General features: G+C 42.7%; 1 protein-coding gene and 1 pseudogene across 14 annotated transcripts in view; one reads left to right on the forward strand and one right to left on the reverse strand.

Annotated features, from left to right (window-relative positions):
- The window catches only part of NCOA3 (nuclear receptor coactivator 3), a 145,583-nt gene that overhangs the window by 90,474 nt on the left and 35,173 nt on the right, over positions 1 to 19,936 (reverse strand). For 2 of the 13 annotated variants that reach the window (XM_089307067.1, XM_089307068.1), the window contains exon 2: positions 16,670 to 16,848. The exons of 10 other annotated variants lie outside the window; for them this stretch is intronic. The gene's annotated coding sequence lies outside the window, so the exon portion shown is untranslated. Of the gene's footprint in view, positions 1 to 8,862; positions 9,011 to 16,669; positions 16,849 to 19,936 lie in introns of all 13 variants that reach the window. One more of the 13 variants, XM_089307066.1, reaches the window with a different exon arrangement.
- On the forward strand, positions 1,130 to 4,758 carry LOC149123335 (BTB/POZ domain-containing protein KCTD1 pseudogene; annotated as a pseudogene). The gene has a single exon (XR_016216483.1). The product of XR_016216483.1 is annotated as a BTB/POZ domain-containing protein KCTD1 pseudogene (transcript).

Raw genomic sequence — 19,936 nt, forward strand, 5'->3', positions numbered from 1 at the left:
GTGATTCACACAAAAACCTCAGAGCTACTTTACCAAGAAGTACTCTTATAAAATAGAGATGTATTTTAATAGTTTTGGAATAAGCACAAAAAGCACAAATGTGTAACTAAAATGAATCAATAAGCTCTTTAGCAAAAGCAAAGAAAATATTTCAACCAGTTTCACAAATGAATCCTTATCCCCATCAGTAATCGAAGAGTAGCTGGTAGATTTCAGAAAAGGAGAACAATACTGACCTTGACAATTCCTCAAAATGACCAAGCCTGCAAGCACTAAGGAGCACCTAAGGTGCTGCTGCTTAGTACACCATTATCTTCTCAGACACAGGCACAAACAGGAAATGCCACTTTTAGCAAAGGTTTTAGGGAGTAGAAAACGTGCACATGGGCAGTTCTTTCAAACACTAGAATGGGAAAATATGTTCAGGCTTTCAAAGTAAAGATACAATTAAACCTCATATTAGAACATACAGTTTCCCTTTTTAAAGATTTTTCTTTAATTTTAATTAGTGTTTAACAGAGTCAATCGGCTTTTTAGAAACAATTCTGAGAACATAATGGTGTTTCCTTCCTCCCTTCCCCAGCTTTCCCTCTCAGCATTCTTCCCTCTCCTTGTCTTCCTCTTAGTTTTTGAGATAACATTTTTTAAATTTACATTATAGTACAAAAGGCTTAATGAATGCTTCAGGCCAGCCCTGTGGCCTTGATGGTAAAGCCGCTGCCTGTGACACTGGCATCCTCCCTACATGGACACTGGTTTGAGTCCCCGCTTCTCCACTTCCAATCCAGCTCCCTGCTAACACACTTGGGAAAGCAGCAGAAGATGGCCCAAGTGCTGGGCCCCTGCACCCACATGGTAGCCCCAGAAGAAGCTCTTGGCTCCTGGCTCCTGGCTCCTGGCTCCTGGCTTAGGACAAGCCCAGCTCTAGCTGTTTTGGCCATCTGGGGAGTGAACCAGCAGATGGAAGACAGATCTCTCCCCTTCTGTCTCTCTTTCTTTCTCTCTCTCTCTCTCCCCTTCTCTCTGTAACTCTGCCTTTCAAATAAATAAATAAACCTTAAAAAAAAAAAAAAAAAACAAACCCTGGGGGCAGCACTGTGGTGTACCACCTGCAAAGCCAGCATCCCATATGGGTGCTGGCTCAAGTCCAGGCTGCTCCTCTTCTGGTCCAACTCTCTGCTATGGCCTAGGAAAGCAGTGGATGATGGCCCAAGTGCTTGGGCCCCTGCACTCACTTGCAAACCCAGAAGAAGCTCCTGGCTCCAGATAGGCCCAGCTCTGGCCATTGCGGCCATTTGGGGGGTGAATGAGCTGATGGAAGACTCTCTCTCTGCCTCTGCCTCTCTGCAACTCTGCCTTTCAAGTAAGCTTAATGCTTCACCCAATAAGAGGTTTAACAAGCAAAAAGACCCTAGTTTAGTGGGGATACAGACAGTGGCTATAAACAATAACTGAATAGAGAAGTTACCATTCACCCATATACTGTAAATTTTAAAGGAATCAGATTATTAAAACTACAGAACATTCTTAAACACTGGTTTGACAAAGCCATAAAACAAAGTTCTATAAAGCTCTATTTGGGGCTGCTCCATACACAGGCTTTTTGTTGCAGCACCCAAAGCTGCCCCAAACCCCTGGCCGCAGAGGGTAACGAGAGGGGGCATTACTTACAGCAGGGCGTGCGCCCCACCCTCCTGCCAGCCCTCCCTCGCTCCTGCCCGGGCAGACATGTCCAGACCTCTGATCACTAGATCCCCCACATCTCCACTGAACAGCCAAGGCATCCCATGCCAGCACAGCTCACAAAGTTCAATGCGCCGTGTACACCAACAGCCTGGACACCCTCACCAAACACCCCGAATCAAGAATCGGAAGACTTTGACGGTACAGAGCCCATTGTCTTGGACAGTCTCAAAGAGCACTATTTCATCAACAGAGATGGACAGATGTTCAGCTGTACCTTGAATTTTCTACGAACGTCAAAACTCCTCATTCCTGATGATTTCAAGGACTACATTTAGTTATATGAAAAGACAAAATATTTTCAGCTTCAGCCCATGCGGTTGCAGATGGAAAGATGGGAGCAGGACAGAGACAGTGTCGCTTTGCATGGCCCTGTGAGTGCGTCGTGGTGCAGGTGGCCCCTGACCTCGGAGAGAGGATCACGCTCAGTGGCGACAAGTCCTTGACAGAAAAGGCGTTTCCGGAGATTGCTGACATGGTGTGCAACTCCGTCAATACCGGCTGGAATCACGACTCCATGTCATGAAGTTTCCACTCAATGGCCACTGTCACCTCAACTCAGTCCAGGTCCTCAGGAGGTTGCAAAGAAAGAGGAATTGAAATTGAAGACTCCTGCGGGGGAGGAGTGGACTCTTCCCAGTTCAGCGAATACCCTCCGGTGGGAACTGAGGCGAAGGCTGCACCTACCCCCTGTGATCTGGATAAAGCAAGAGCCCCTGGACTAATGAACTTATTTCTTACACACAAAGAGGAAAACACACACCACAAATAACGCAAACAGAAAACGGACATTTATTTGCAGGTGCGATGGCAAACCCAAGTCCTGGACCTAAAATTGAATAAAAGACACGTTTATATCTGATAGAGACCACACCTATATTCATATGGGAACAACTGGAATAGCGATATCCTCAAGGTGTAAAAAATATGTAAGTATGTATATATCAAAAGGTAGGAAATGTAAAAAAGAAAACAAAAAAAGAAAAAAGGTAATAGCTACACTTGGTGCTGTGATGGCCGTGAAGCGTCCTGGGCCTCCCAAGGCCTCTGACCAATAAACAAGCCATGAGCAGGAGGTCACAGTCCCCTTACAATTTCCATTGCCAACAGCCATCCGTTGTTCCTTTTTCCTTTGTTTTTCTTTCTTTCTTTCTTTTTTTAAGACACCTTGAATTGTGTTCCTTTTATTTAGAGGTTTCATGTCTGTCTCTCTTTAGGCAAGGACCAGGCAGGATTTCAGAAAAACTCTGAGCACATGGCATTTAAAGACTTTTAGACATGAAATTTTAAATATGATTTGTACAAAAGTCACACTTTTTGTGCACCTCATAGATATGAACTTTACTTTGTTTTTAAATGGGTCAGTTTTGCAAAGGGGCCAGAATTATTACTTGTTAGAGTTGCTCCAGTTTGAGTCTGCTACTTTCCTATCATTTTTCAAATTTTATAACATATCAAATACAATAAACTGATTTAAAAATTAAAAAAACCTTATTTGGGAGCTGGCACTGTGGTGTAGCAGTGTCAACATCCCATATGGGCTCTACTTCTGATCCAGCTCTCTGCTATGGCCTGGGAAAGCAGTGGAAAATGGCCCAAGTCTTTGGGCCCCTGAACCCGCGTGGGAGACCCAGAAGCAGCTCCTGGCTCCTGGCTCCGGCCTGGCTAAGCCCAGGGCAAGTGTGGCCATTTGGGGACTGAATCAGTGGATGGATGATCTCTATCTCTCCCTCTTTACCTTTCAAATAAATAAATCTTTAAATAAGTAAATAGCAATAGCTTTTATAGTAGCAGTCATTTGGCCTAGCAGTTAAGCAACTGGTTGGACTTCCTCATCCCCTATCAGAGTGCCCAGTTCAAAAGTTCTGGCTTCACTCCTAATTCTAGTTTCCTGCTAACATGAACCCTGGGAGACAACAGATAATGGCTCAAGAGCCCCTATCACCCATATAGGAGACCTCGCCTGAGTTCCTGGCTCCTGGCTTCAGCCTGGCCCAATCTTGGCTGTTGTGAGATTCGAGAAGTGAACCGGTATGGAAGATCTGTCTGTCTCTCTGCCTTTCAAATAAATTAACTTAGTCTAATTTTTTGTGCTATCTACTGTAATCTGGCTCAAATTTTTTCAGTAACCACAACACTTACCAAAAGGTTTAAAACATTTCTTAAACCAGAACTTTGTTAGATGATCTCTTCCTGCTTATAATTCATTTAAAAAGGGGAGGGGCACACTATTTGGCCAAAAAGGATTTATTCAGTTTTTTCCTAAAATACCTTAGACTGATAGGTAGACAAAAAAAAAACTTGCATAGTATCACATACTAATGTATTTTTATTAGATGAAAGATTGTGTCTTGTATATAAGTAAACCCAAACAATATCTACTAGTTATCACTCTCATTACTTTACTCACACCATTCTGATCCCAAAGAAAAAAGTTGTTTAAATTATGTTAGACTAGATCCTACCATTTAACTGTCCATGGATGAGAAAACTAAACTTCAGCTATGTTAAAATAACTTGTGTGGGAGACCCAGATGAAGCTCCTGGCTCCTGGTTTCAGCCTGGCCCAGCCCTGGCTGTTGGGGCCATAAGAGGAGCAAATTAGCAAAAGGAAGCTCTCTTTGTCTCTCCTTCTATCTCTCTCAAATGACTGGAGCATAGGGAGATTACTGATGCCATAGACAGGAGTGTCAATTGGTAAAGTCAACAACAGGAGTCACTGTGCACTTACTCCTCATGTAGGATCTCTGTCCTTAATGTGCTGTACATTGGGATTTAATGCTATAACGAGTACTCAAACAATATATTTCACTTTGTGTTTCTATGGGGGTGCAGACTGTTGAAATCTTTACTTAATGCATACTAAACTGATCTTCTGTAAAAAAAAAAAAAAATTATCAATTCCCAACTTGACTCTCACTGGGATTAAACATGACAATAGGTCTGATCTGATTTCATCATCATTTAAAAAAATCATCTATTATTTTTCACTTTATGTTTCTGTGTGGGAGCAAACTGTTGAAATCCTTAATGTGTGCTAGGCTGATCTTCTGTATGTTAAGATAATTGAAAATGGATCTTGATGTGAATGGAAGGGGAGAGGGAGTGGGAGGGGGGAGGGTTGTGGGTGGGAGGGACGGTATGGGGGGGAAGCCATTGTAATCCATAAGTCGTACTTTGGAAATTCATATTCATTAAATAAAGTTAAAAAAAAAATCACACGTTCAGGAGCAGGCCAAAGTTCAGCCTAGTGGTTAAGATATCCATATCCCACATGGGAATATCTAGGTTTTTGTTGTTGTTAAGATTTATTTTAGGCCGGTGCCACAGCTCACTAGGCTAATCCTCCGCCTGCGGCACCGGCACTTGGGGTTCTAGTCCTGGTCGGGGCGCCAATCTGAAGGCAGGAGCTTCTTCCAGGTCTCCCACGTGGGTGCAGGGGCCAAAGGACTTGGGCCATCTTCTACTGCTTTCCCAGGACATAGCAGGGCGCTGGATCAGAAGAGAGAGAAGTAGCCGGGACTTGAACCAGTACCCATATAGGATGCTGGCGCTTCAGGCCAGGGCTTTAACCCGCTGCTCTACAGCGTCAGCCCCTATCTCAAATTTTTTTAAAAATCTCAAGTTCAAACATAATACATACAAAATTCTTAAACTACAGGAGACAATGGAAAATGGCTTAAGATTTATTTATTTGAAAGTCAGAGTTACACAGAGAGAGGAGAAGCAGAGACAGACAGAGTTCTTCCATCCACTGGTTCACTCTAAAATGGCCAGAGCTGAGCCGATCCGAAGCCAGGAGCCAGGAGCCTCTTCCAGGTCTCCCACATGGGTACAGGGTCCCAAGGACTCAGGCCATCTACTACTACTTTCCCAGGCCATAGCAGAGAGCTGGATCAGAAGTGGAGCAGCCGGGTATCAAACCAGTGCCCATATGGGATGCTGGTGCTTCAGGCCAGGGTGTTAACCCACTGAGCCACTGCACCTGCCCCAGGCCATTAGATCTGATCAAATATGACTGGTATACATATGGGAAGAGGAAATTAAGATACCAACATTCACAGAGAAGATCACATACAGACACAAGAAGCCAACCATGTATCTACAAGTCTTGGAAAGAGGTTTCTGAAGGCAACCTTGTCAAGAAATTGGTTTTTGTATGTCTAGCTTCCATAATTGAAAAATAAATGTCTGTTGTTTAAGTCATCCAGTCTGGGAAATTTTGTTATGGTGGCCCTAACATATATGTCTTTCTAATAGCAGATTGGGTTTACAGACCACCATTGTTTTTCTAATTGCAGTAATTGGTTCTTCAAGTTAGTCTTAGTACCACTTAGATATTAACATACTTTCAAAGTCAAAAAAAAAATCAAGGATCTAAAGCCAGAGTCAGAAATTATATAAGCAGGGGGCCTTGTTGTGCCTGCAGAGCCGGCATCCTATATGGGCGCCAGTTCAAGTCCTGCCTGCTCCACTTTCAATCCAGCTCTCTGCTAATGCACATAGGAAAGCAGTGGAGGATGGCCCAGTGCTTGGGCCCCTGCACTCACAAAGGAGACCCGGAAGAAGCTTCTGACTTCATCCTGGCCCAACCTTGGCCATTGCAGCCATCTGGGGAATGAACCAGCAGATTGAAGATCTCCCTTGCTGTTTCTCCCTCTCTCTGTCAACTCTGCCTTTCATATAAATAAAATAAAAAAAATTTTTTTTTTGACAGGCAGAGTTAGACAGTGAGAGAGAGACAGAGAGAAAGGTCTTCCTTCCATTGATTCACCCCCCAAATGGCTGCTGTGGCCGGAGCTACGCCGATCCAAAGCCAGGAGCCAGGTGCTTCTTCCTGATTTCCCATGCAGGTGCAGGGGCCCAAGGACTTGGGCCATCCTCCACTGCACTCCCGGGCCACAGCAGAGAGCTGGACTGGAAGAGGAGCAACCGGGAATAGAACCGGCACCATATGGGATGTAACCTAGTGGGCCACAGCGCCAGCCCCTCTTTGTGAGCTTTTAAAAGATTTCTTGCATACCATGTATTTTATTTTCAAAACTATTATTGCATTTGTGGTATTTAGACTATGACTGATGTGAAACACTATTAGCATTTTATGTATCAAATATAAAACTATTACTTATTTTGAAGGAAAACATCTACATTCTGAGTTTGTACACATACCTGTTAAAAGATGGTCCCTTCACTCTTGCAATTTGTATGCGGAATACAGACCTTGGAATCACACAGATAAGGGTCTAAACCCATGTTTCCATTTGTTAGTGACGTGGCCTGAAGCACATTATTTCACCTCTCTGACCCTCAAATTCCTCAAGTGTAAAAGGGATCACACTAATATCTTACAGGATTACCAGGATTAGAGAGTCAAGTTAAGCACTTGGCACAATTCCTAACAAAAGGTAGGCACTCAATAAATAGTAGCAATGGTAACATTGTGATCCAAGGAAAATGTGCATAAAAAATAGATGTCACTGTTTAACAGGGCTGTAAACACTAATAAAAACTTTCTGGAAGGCAGTTTTAAAATATCTATCCAAACATGAAGCATATATCTCAGACATACACAGGCCCAGAAATTCAACTTCAAAGAATCTGTTCTATGGGATATTTGCACAAGTGGGTAACGACAGGAGAAAACATGTTCTTTTTTGGCATTGTTTTAACATCAACCAATAAAGGTTTATTATCAGACTATGTTGTCTATATTAGCCATTATTTTTCAAATGAAGTATATCTCCACATACTGACAAAAAGTAGTGGCAGCATTAAGTATAATATGATCCAACAGAGTAAAAACTATGTTTACACAAATACATGCATGGAAATGGCTATGACTAGATGTACTTCTGAAACATAAATAGCTTTCACTTTTCACTCATATTTTTCTTTTCTGAACTGTTTAAGGTGCCAGCATACTGGTACAGCAAATTACATCACCACTTGTGATGCCAGCGTCCCACATCCGAGTGCCAGTTTGAGTTCTACCTGCTCCACTTCTGATCCAGCTTCCTGCTGATGATGCGCCTCCGAAGACAGCAAGCATGGGAGTCCCAGGTGGAGTTCCTGGCTTCTGGTTTTAGCCTGGTCTAGACCTAGACCTGGCTGGTGCTGCCACTGGAGAGTAAATAGGCAGATAGAAGACCTCTCTTCTCTTTTCTCCCCACCCCCCACTATTCTGTCACTCCTCCTTTCAAATACATAAATAAACTTAAAAAAAAAAAAAAAAAACTGTTTAAAACTCAGGAGCTAGCATTTAGCCTAGCAATTAACATGCCTGCATCTGCCCACAGCCCACATCAGCATGCCTGGGTTCAACTCCCAGCTCTGGCTCCTGACTCTAACTTCCCTGGGAGGAAGCAGTGATGGCCCAAGCAATTGGGTTCCTGCTACCAACACAGCAATGAATTTCCAACTGTAGCTTCAGCCTGGCTCAATCTCAGACACTGTGCACATCCAAGGAGTGAACCAATGGATGCAAGTTCTATCTCTGCCTCTCAATTTTTTATTTAAATTTTTAAAAAGCCTAGTTAAATATGCATCTGGAATACAAAATCACTTTAATAATACCAAAGAAAAAAATCTGTATTTAAAATTAGACAAATCAGTTTGAAATATTCAACATTGTAGATTAGTACAAACTGCAATTCTCCTATCTTACTGGAGATAAACAAAATTTTACAAGATGCTGACACTAGAATTATGAAAATTCACAATGCAAATGGGACCACATTGTTTTGTAGATGAGGAAAATTAAACCCAACACAGCAAGTGACCTGACAGATAAAGGATCAGTGCAGGGCACTGGCCTCTCAGTCTAACACCCTTATTTCTAGATAGGTTGTTGTACATCACAGCTTACAGAGTTTTAAATCAATGCCTCTTTCCAAATGAATTAGCAAAAATAGTACCATAACTATGCTTAAATGAAACAAGGTTTATACTACTACCTGTATATTTGTAAAACTATCTATAGAGCTTTGTATTCACTGAAATTTCAAGCATGTAAAAATGACTTGATCAGACATTGCAAAGGTGTCTCGCCTGCAAAGACAGAGGTGAAATGCTTTGAGAACTAATTCATCCAATTCCCCTGGAAGTTCCACAACTACTTACGTTCGAATTAGCTAGAAGATCAAATTTTCCAGCCATACATGTTCAAGTCGCATTTCATTTGTTTCACTGGCTCTTTCCTTTCTACAATGCTTCTCATCTCTGATTTCAGTCACCTTCCAACCTCATGGAGGCCATGATTTTTCTATCCCTAGAACAAGACTCATAATAAAGACTACTACAAGGGGCATTCTTTTCCTATCTTCTTTTATTAAATAACAGTTTGATAACAATATACAAAGATCTTTAATGAACAGCTTTTATTGCATAACATCTATATTTAGCTAAAAGATAAAAACTCAAAGTTAGAACACAGAAAATTAATAATAGCATAAGACAAAGAGTGTATGAAATAGGAATCAGGTAGAAAACAGATCTCTAAAAGCTAGTTTGCAGAAAATTCAATGATCATTCTGTTCTTTTATGGACAAAGGTCAAAGCAACTGGCACCTTCAAGGTGCATTTACCAAAAAGAAAAATTAAGGAATCTTTGCTTTTACATCAAAAATCCAATCTTAAGGGGTATATATGCAATAACCTGAAGTTGCTACATGTTACAAAGGCATAACTGTTATAAAATCAAAGCATTATAATATATGACTATGGTTGAGGTATAGATTTACCGTTACCATTTTCCATCTGGAAGGTTAAAATTCAATATCAAAACAAAATATTTTATCACACTATTAACATAAAATACTGTTTAAAAGTATAATTTTTCTCGAGTTGTTTAAGGTGATGTGATAATTAGCTTTGCTTTATCCACTCAATGTTGATATTTTTCTTTAACAAAATCCAAGTATTCAGAGCTATGAGTGATGAGTGACCTTGAGACAGCGCTGGGAAGGAAGTCACCATGGCAACACTACCACAAAAGTGCCTCATCCTTAGCAAAAGGACTAACCTGGTACACATCAGGATTTTAAAATCTCGAGAACTAGAGCTTCCTTCACGCCAAAAAAAAAAAAAAATTGGTTTTTAAAAATGCTTACATTAACCTTTCCATTTCAGCCTTCCTATTTATAATTCATGGATGATGATGTATACAAATACATTAAATTATCTTAATGATGAAACATTAGACCATGCAAAAATTTCTCTTATTTCTAATGCAGGAAAATTACATTGCTAAATTATAAGAAAATTATAATCTTTTTAAATACACATTTAAATTTTAACAGAATCACCACTATTCTAAGCTTCCATTCATCACTGCCAAGAAGAAGCAAACATTTCTTTTCCAGCCTGCACCCTGATAAAGAAAACATGGGGGGGGATTTAAATTCCAAATACAGAATATGTATTTGTGATTCCTTGTACAACACTAAAGCTCTTGACATTTCATGTTTTTATAAAGTTGGTGTCTTTACTTCAGACATAAATTAAATAGCTTTCAAGGAATATGCTTTATAGAAAAACCTAAGAATGCGGCACACTTTTTGTTTTATCACCAATGCAGCCAGCATAAAGCTTAATACCAAATAGGTACCAAAGGACTTCAGATTTTTTTCTAATAGATCTGCAAAAAGAATCTAGAAAACGTGCATGCCATACAACCTTAAATTGACATTTACATTTTTCAAATCTAACTAGTTAGAAAGCAATAATTTCCAAGATACCATATTTGCATCTTTATAAAATGCTCTATCATTCCTTATTCCGAGGAACTAGATTATCATAATTCCTCACTAAGTCAGAAGTTTTAAGGCTCTTTCTCCTAGAACGCGAATTTCTGTTCCTCTTCACCCACAGAATCTGATCATAATGAAATACTATTTTATGCTTGGGCGCATTTTATTGATCATTCTACCTCTGAAACAAAAAAATAAACTGGATAGTTAAATTACATCTCATCATAGGTGCTAAATGTTGAAAAATATTTTATCTGGAGCTATTTCTGCAATCATTATGATAATTATATCCTAATTGTTCCAAACAAACATTTTAAGAGTCTTATTAAATATATACAGTTTAACATCATGAAATCTGTTTAGTTGCGTATGAAGGGAAGTCCATACCATCTTCCTCTGCCCAGGTGTTTTTCAGTTATAAAATTTGCTGACGTAAGTAGGCAAATAAATGGAAGGAGTTATGTGAAAACAGTGCCACTCAATCATTTCAATTCAATCTTAATTACATGACAAAAATCTCAGTGAACAATCAAAGAATTTTTCATGTTCTTTCAGAGCAATCTGATAAATTCCTCCTTCAATTTTGATGGAAACAGAATGGGAAACCACCTGATAATGGTTCACTCCCCAACTGGCTGCAACAGTCGGAGCTGCACCAATCCGGAGCCAGGAACCAGGAGCTTCCTCTGGTCTCCCAAGGATCTTGAACCGGCGCCCATATAGGATACTTGCGCTTCAAGCCAGGGCATCAACTCGCTGCGCCACAGTTTCAAAAACAACTGGAGGGGTGGGGCAGCACTGTGGTGTAGAGTATTAAGCCTCCACCTGTGGTGTCAGCATCCACTATGGGCGCTGGTTCCAGTCCTGGCTGTTCCACTTCTGACCTCAGCTCCCTGCTAATGGCCTGGGAAAGCAGTGGAAGATGACCCCTGCACCCACATGAGAGGCCCGGAAGAAGCTCCTGGCTCCTGGCTTCACATCAGCCCAGCTCTGGCCGTTGTGGCCATTTGAGGAATGAACCAGTAATGGAAGACCTCTCTCTCTGTAAATTTGCCTCTCACTCTCAAATAAGTAAATATATCTTAAAAAAAGAAAGAAAAAACCTCTGAAAGAACAATCAGGAGAACAAGACTCTGTAACTTTCTTAAAATTTTGAGAGAACAAAAGTTTATTAATCTGGGGGCCAGCGCTGTGGCACAGCAGGTTGAAGGCCCAGCCTGCAGTGCCAGCGTCCCATGTGGGCGCCCATATGGGCTCCTGGCTTCAGATCAGCCCAGCTCTGGCCGTTGTGGCCATTGGGAGAGTGAACCAGTAGATGGAAGACCTCTCTCTACCTTTCTCTGTAACTCTTTTAAATAAAATAAACCTTCAAAAAAAAAAGTTTACTAATTTGGAAATTTATTCCTTTTTAAATAGTCTATGTTCAACCCTCTAGAAACAACCATCTACAAATTTAAAGAAAATAGAGGACATAAACACTTTAAAAATGTTTCCCTTCAACTGAATTAGACATCAAATACTTTTAAACACAATGTTACTTGATACTAGCAACAAAAAGTTAACCTATAAGTAGCATTAGAAAACCAATTTAAAGAAGCTGATATATCCACAACAGAATACTACAGTCTAAAAATGTTCATAATATATTTTGATATGATCCCATTTCTTTTTCTTATATACTGTTTTATGGAATTTATGCAGATAAAAGACTAAAAAATATAGACACCAAAATGATATTCCTGGATTTCTAACTCTAAAATAAGTCTTTGCAACACCTTGAGGTGTTTTATGCAAACCTAAGGGAGAAAATAGTGATTTTTAAAATGTTCTCATTAATAACCAACAATTTTTAAAGCACACTAAACAGCAATTTTTAGAGATTTAATAACCCTAACAGATCTCATCATATTCATAACTGACGTCCTTGCTGCTGTATTCCACTTTGTTCCCGACAGTGATGTACAGAACAGCACCGCTTTTCTTGGGAAGATCATCTGATAAACAGATACACTCCTTTCCAAACTACTACCACTCTCTTAGTTTGCTAAAACAGAATTACAAACACATTAGGGAGGTGTAACATGCTTTTAAAGCATGTTTAAAAAGCAACCTATAATCATATTTTTTAAATTATTTTTGGTTTTCATAGGTCAGTTCTTTTTTAAAAAATATTTATTTGAAAGTCAGAGTTACAAAGAGAGAGAGGTTTTCCATCCGCTGGTTCACTCCCCAATTGGCCACAACGGCCCGAGCTCCATCGATCCGAAGCCCAGAGCCAGGAGTTTCCCCCAGGTCTTTCCATGTGGGTGCAAGAGCCCAAGGACATGAGCCATCTTCTATTGCTTTCCTAGGCCATAACAGAGCGCTAGATCAGAAGTGGAGCAGCCAAGACTCGAACCGGTGCACATATGGGATGCCGGCACTGCAGGTGCCTGCTACACCACAGTGCCGGCCCCTGCAACTGTATACTAATGTCTACATATACCTTCTTCTCAAACTGCATAAAAAAAATAAAAATAAAAAATAAAACAGTGAAGGGTGAAGGGTCTCTTTTTCTCTGCCTCTCCCCTTTCTGTGTAACTCTGCCTTTCAAATAAATAAATAAATCTTTCAGAAAATAAATAAACCACTGCACTGATGCCCATCCTTTGAATGGATTTTTTTTTTTTTTTTTTTTTTTGCGACAGGCAGAGTTGGGACAGTGAGAGAGAGAGAGACAGAAAGGTCTTCCTTCCGATGGTTCACCCCCCAAATGGCCACTCTGGCTGGCACGCTGTGCTGATCCAAAGCCAGGAGCTAGGTGCTTCCTCCTGGTCTCCAATGCGGGTGAAGGGCCCAAGCACTTGGGCCATCCTCCACTGCCTTCCTGGGCCACAGCAGAAAGCTGGACTGGAAGAGGAGCAACCGGGACAGAACCAGTGCCCCAACCGGGACTAGAACCTGGGGTGCTGGCGCCGCAGGCAGAGGATTAGCCTAGTCAGCTGTGGCACCGGCCCCTTGAATGGATTTCTATACATGGTTCCAGACTAAACTGACCAGGAGCTAAAATGATACCAACAAAGAGCAGGGACTTCCCTAATGCACTTCCACAGTGTTTGAGGATGGATATGACATGAGCCAGAAAAATATCTTCATGTCACATTTGGAGATGGAACAAAGAATAGCTTGAGAAGGACAGAGTCCTTTCAAAGGAAAATAAGGCATATTTTCTCACTCAACAAATGAATAATGAATGTCTACGATACACCAAGCACTCATCTAAGTGTTTGAGATCTATCAGTCAGCAAGAGGAGAGCAGAGATATGCTTTATCAGGGAAAATCATGTGACCATTAAATACAATAAATAAAAATGTTGGTATATTAGAGAATTAGTATTATGGTAGTATTACTTAGGGTTGTAAAGGTGGGCTTCAGTTACTATGAGGGTAAATTTTGAGACTAGCAATTAAGTTGCCAGTTGGGCAGCCAGCACTGTGGTACAGCATATTAAGACACTGCCTCAGGGCTGGCACTGTGGTGTAGCGGGTAAAGCTGCCACCTGCAGTGCCGGCATCCCATATGGGCACCAGTTCAAGCCTCAGCTGCTCCACTTCTGATCCAGCTCTCTGCTGTGACCTGGGAAAGCAGTGGAAGATGGCCCAAGTCTTTGGGTCCCTGCACCTGCATGGGAGACCCAGAAGAAGCTCCTGGCTTCAGACTGGCACAGCTCCAGCTGTTGCGGCCCATTAGGGAGTGAACCAGTAGATACAAGACCGCTCCCTCCCTCCCTCTCTCTCTGCCTCTGCCTCTGCTTCTCTCTGTGTAACTCCAACTTTCAAATAAATAAATAAATCTTTTATTTAAAAAAATGATCCTGGTTATGGCACCCAACCCATTAGAGTAGCTGAGTCAAGTCCCGACTCCAACTTCCTGCTAATGTGTGTAATGGTAAAAGTATGGGAGATTTGGGAGGAGTTCCTAACCCCTGGTTTCACACTGCCCATCATGGACATTTAGGGATTGAACAAGTAGATGAGAACAGGTTTTCTCACTCTCTGCCTCTCCAGTGACTTTTTTTTTTTTTTTTTTTTTTTTTTTTTTGGACAGGCAGAGTGGACAGTGAGAGAGAGAGACAGAGAAAGGTCTTCCTTTGCCGTTGGTTCACCCTCCAATGGCCACCATGGCCGGCGCGCTGCGGCCGGCGCACTGTGCTGATCCGATGGCAGGAGCCAGGTGCTTCTCCTGGTCTCCCATGGGGTGCAGGGCCTAAGCACTTGGGCCATCCTCCACTGCACTCCAGGGCCACAGCAGAGAGCTGGCCTGGAAGAGGGGCAACCGGGACTAGAATCCGGTGTGCTGGCGCCGCAAGGTGGAGGATTAGCCTAGTGAGCCACAGCACCGGCCTCCAGTGACTTTTAAAAACTAGAATATACTGGCTGATTGCCTTAAATGATATTAAAAAAAAAAAAAAGTATTACTTTAAATCAGATGCTGGGGAAGAGAACAGTTAGTAGGTTTAGTCCAACAGTATTCCAAAAAACAAATGAATAAAACTAAGTTCTATTACATAAGAGTTTAATAGGCCGGCGCCGCGGCTCACTAGGCTAATCCTCCGCCTAGCGGCGCCGGCACACTGGGTTCTAGTCCCGGTCGGGGCGCCGGATTCTGTCCCGGTTGCCCCTCTTCCAGGCCAGCCCTCTGCTGTGGCCAGGGAGTGCAGTGGAGGATGGCCTAGGTGCTTGGGCCCTGCACCCCATGGGAGACCAGGAAAAGCACCTGGCTCCTGGCTCCTGCCATCGGATCAGCGCGGTGCGCCGGCCGCAGCGCGCCGGCCGCGGCGGCCATTGGAGGGTGAACCAACGGCAAAGGAAGACCTTTCTCTCTGTCTCTCTCTCTCACTGTCCACTCTGCCTGTCAAAAAAAAAAAAAAAAAAAAAAAAACATAAGAGTTTAATATAAAGACAACTAACTAGAACAAGAATGCAAACTAAAAAAAAAAAAAAAAAAAAAAAAACCACGAATGCCTCTGGCATTGTGGCACAGTGAGCTAAGCCAAGCTGCCGTCTGCAACACCAGCATCCAGTTTTGTAGCATCACTTCCAATCCCACCTTCCTGCTAGTACACCTCAGAAAGCGGCAAAAGATGACCCAAATATTCATGCCCCTGCAACCCATGTGGGACACACAGATGGAGCTCCAGGCTCTTGCCTTCTGCCTGGACCAGCCCAAGCCATTCATTTGGGGAGTGAACCAGCAGGTGGAACATCTCTCTCCCACCACCCCACTTTGCATTTCAAATAAATAATTAAAAGATTTTATTTATTTGAAAGGCAGAGTTACAAGAGAGGGCAAGAGCGCGAGAGCCCGAGCGCGAGATCTTCTATCCACTGGTTTACTCCAAGAGGCTGCAATGCCCGGAGCTAGGCTGATCTGAAGCCAGGAGCCAGGAGCTTCTTCCAGGTCTCCTATGTGGGCGCAGGGGCCCAAGGACTTGGGGCATCTTCCGCTGCTTTCCTGCGCACATTAGCAGGGAGCTGGATTGGAAGTGGAGCAGTCAAGACTCAAACCAGTTCCCATACAGGATGCTTGCATCACAGGAGGTGGCTTAACCCATTTATGCCACAAGACCAGCCCCAGTAAATAATTACAAAAAAAAAAAAAAATATATATATATATATACACACATTGTCACAGACTTCCATACCCAGCTATGAAAAATAAAACAAGCCCAAAAAAGATAGAGACAAACAGTAGAACTGGATCCTAAAACAGATAAAAAGACAGAGGAAAATATGATAATACTTGTTATTTACTGTACCAATATTAACATTAGTTTTGATCACTAAAGTAGGGGAACCTGAATGAATATAAAGAAATACTCCATTTTTTGCATATCTAAAATCATTTCCAAAAAAATCTTTTTAATTTGGAAGTCAGTGTTACAGGGGGCAGGGCAGGGAGGATTTTCCATCCACTGGTTTAGTCCCCAAATTGCCACAACAGCCAGGACTGGGCCAGACCAAAGCCAGGAGCTTCATCCAGGTCTCCCACATGGTGCCAGCTCTTCAAAACAGTTTGAGTTGGAGAAAATGTTTTTTTAGCACTGAAGAATGCAAATAAAACTTCTGTTATTTTTCAATGTACTAAGAAATAAGACGGTAGGGGGCTAGTGCTGTGGCAGAGCAGGTAAAGTCGTCACCTGAGACATCAGCGTCCCATAGAGGCACCGGCTGAAGTCCCAGCTGCTTCACTCGAATCCAGCTCCCTGCTAATGCAACCAGGTAAGCTGCAGAAGATGGTCCAATGCAGGCACACGTGTGTGCACTCTCGCTCCCCGTCTCGCTCACCGCAACTGACTTTCAAATGAAAAAATAAATCCTTAAAAAAAAAAAAAAAAGAGGAAGAACTCAATATGTATCTCATCTTTCCTACTTGAACTGTATTCTCTCTGGGTAACCAAACAATTGAATCAAGGAAGCTTCTCTTTATAGAAATATAGCTACTAAGTGAAAAGGGTGTAAGTTAGAATGAGCATTTTACTACTAATAAATTAACAGGGTGCTGGTTAACGACTGCTAAACCACTCTTTCTGAAGCAGTCTCACTACAGTAGCCAGCCTCCGAGATGGACCCCAGAATTTCCCATCTCTTGGTATTCATACCGTTAAGTCTCCATTCCCACATAGTATCAGGGTTGGCAAGAGAGACAGAAAGAAAAGTGGAAAAGTGACCGTTTGTCCCCGGGGGTCATAGAAAACATTACAACTTCCTTCCTTTTTCCCCTCTGTCGCTCCCCCTCTTCGTGGAGGAACGACACAGGACCCTGCGCTGTTCTTTCGTCTGCTCGGCCCTCCCCGGGTTTGCTGCTGGTTCTTCCCGGGTTGGCTACTATCCCTTCCACCTCCGTGGAAGGGCAGTTCCCCCTGGCCACATTCCCCACTTCCGCAGGGGAGCGGCACACCGCCGGCCGGCTCTCTCGGGGGCTGCACAGGTGTTCCCCTTAGATGTTCCTGGTGCATGTTGTCTCTCTCCTCCTTTATAGTCCTCCTCCGCCAATCCTAACTCGGCTGCCCACACGCCGAGTACGCTGCTCTCCAATCAGGAGCAAGTCCTACAGTTTATTGGTTGAACTGGAGGCAGCTGTGTAAAAGCTGTTTTCTTCTCTCCCAGCGCCATATTGTGGGAGAGCAGATGCATAGAATAAGTCTTAATTCCAGTAACTTAGTCTAGTCCGGATTGCTCCCCACACCCTCTCGCTGATCATTTACTCTGCAGAGCACCTTCAGAACACTCAAGCAAAGAACCAAGGCCTCCTGCAATCACTGTTAAGTGGGCCACCTTGAAAGCAAATCCTCCAGCCCTGTCAAACCTTCAGACAACTGCGACCATGAGAAACCTCAAGCAGGAACCACCAAGCAAGGCTACTGTCACAGTCCTAACCTTCAGAAACTAGATAACAAACACTGTTTCAAGGCACCAAGTTTGAGATGTGGTTTGCCCCCTGTATCTGCAGGTTCCACCAACAATCACAGAGCAAATATATTTGGGAAAAAAAAAAAAAGCCCAGAAAATTCCAAACAGAATTAACTTGAACTTGCCACACACTGAGTACAATGAACATATACAAATGAAGAAATGTGTAGGTAGGTTCTGCTTTAACCTCACACCATTCTACAAATTTCCCCTCTCTCTGTCTCCCTCTCTCCAGCACTCATAGTTTGGGCACAATTTGCCTTGGATCTCTTTTTGTATACTTTATAGTTGGGCCTATGATGGTGTACAGACTTTCTTGTCTTTATTCTCTGAACAATACAGTCTAATGACTATTTACAGATAATGTACACTATATTAGGTTTTACAAGTAATCTATTTAAAGTATACAGGATGATATGCACAGGTTGTATACAAATATTACAACATTTTTAATTAGAGACTTAAATATATACAGATTTTGGTGTCCATGGAACTAATCTCCATAAAATATAGGGACAACAAAGAGACAGGGAGAGAGAGAGAGAGAGAGAGAGAGAAAGAGATCTTCCATCTGCTGGTTCACTACCCAAATGGCCACAAAAGCCAGGGCTGGGTCAGGCTGAAGCCAGGAGCCTGGAGCTCCATCTGAGTCTTCCACACAGGTGGCAGGGGCCCAAGCACTTGATCCATCCATCCTCTGCTGCTTTCTCGGACACATTAGCAGGGAGCTGGATAGGAAGTGGCCAGCCAGTACTTGAACCAGTGCTCATATTGGATACCAGCACTCATATGGGATACTAGCATCATAGGTGGCAGCTTAAATCATGGTGCCAAGCCAGCCCCCTATCAAATTTTTTTTAACAAGAAAAAAATATTGAAAGAAAAAAAGAAAAAACAGGTTGAATAACATTCCCCAGATCAGAGCTAGTGTCACAGAGCGGCATCCCATCTCAGAGTCCCAGCTGCTCCTCTTCTGATTCAGCTCCATTCTATGTGTCTAGGAAAGCAGAAGATGACTGCGTCCTTGAGTTGTGACGCTCACAGAAAACATCTGGATGATTTCCAGGCTCCTGGATTCTGCCTGCCACCACCCCCAGCTGTTGTGGCCCATCTGGGAAGTGAACCAGCAGATCAGTTCTTCCTCTCTCCCTCTTTCTCTCAATGCCCTGTTTTTCAATTAAAATAAATTCTTACAGGGGCCAGTTTGTGGCACAGCGTGTTAAGCTGCTGCCTGCAATCCTGTTCTCCCATTTGACCGCTAGCTGGAATCCTGCCTATTCCACTTTCAATTCAGCTCCCTGTGAAATGCCTAGGAAAGCAGTGGTTCAAGCACCTGGGTCCTGCCACCCATGAGAGACTCAACTGCAATTCCAGGCTCCTGGCTTCAGCTGGGCCCAGCAGTTGCAGCCATTTAGGGAGTGAACCAGTGAATGGAAGATGCGTTTTCTCATCTCTCTTTCTCTAAGCCTACCTTCCAAATAAATAATTTAATTAAATAAATCTACAAAAAATACGTCAGGTCCACTTTGCAGCTTTTCCACTTTCTAAGCTTTTACTACCTGTCAGTCTGTAAAACAAGTAACACACTGTAAAACCTAATGCTGAGCTCAGAGCGTCTGGTCTGGGAACCCACCCTGAAACAGTGCCAAGCACATCCTCCTGAAACACGGTGGCCCATTCTTTACTTTCTGCATATCTTCAATGATATTCCTATTTCCAAAATGTAGAAAATACTAGTAACATAGGAGGATTAGCGCTTCTTCCTAGCGCTTCACCATGAACACCAGGAGTCACAAAAAACAACCTTGGCAACGGCTCAGAAAGTGGCACTGGCTGTTCATGTGGCACTCCAGGCAGGCAGGGACGGGAGCTGCCTTCGCTTTTCACTCAGAAGTCTTCTAAAAAATGAGTACTGGGCCAGCACTGCGGCAGAGTAGGCTAAGCCTCCACCTGTGGCGCCAGCATCCCATATGGGTGCCGGTTTGAGTACCAGC

The sequence above is a fragment of the Oryctolagus cuniculus genome, chromosome 11 (genome assembly GCF_051225735.1).
Source record: "Oryctolagus cuniculus isolate XC-2025 breed Fujian yellow rabbit chromosome 11, ASM5122573v1, whole genome shotgun sequence".
Classification (NCBI taxonomy): Eukaryota; Metazoa; Chordata; class Mammalia; order Lagomorpha; family Leporidae; genus Oryctolagus; species Oryctolagus cuniculus.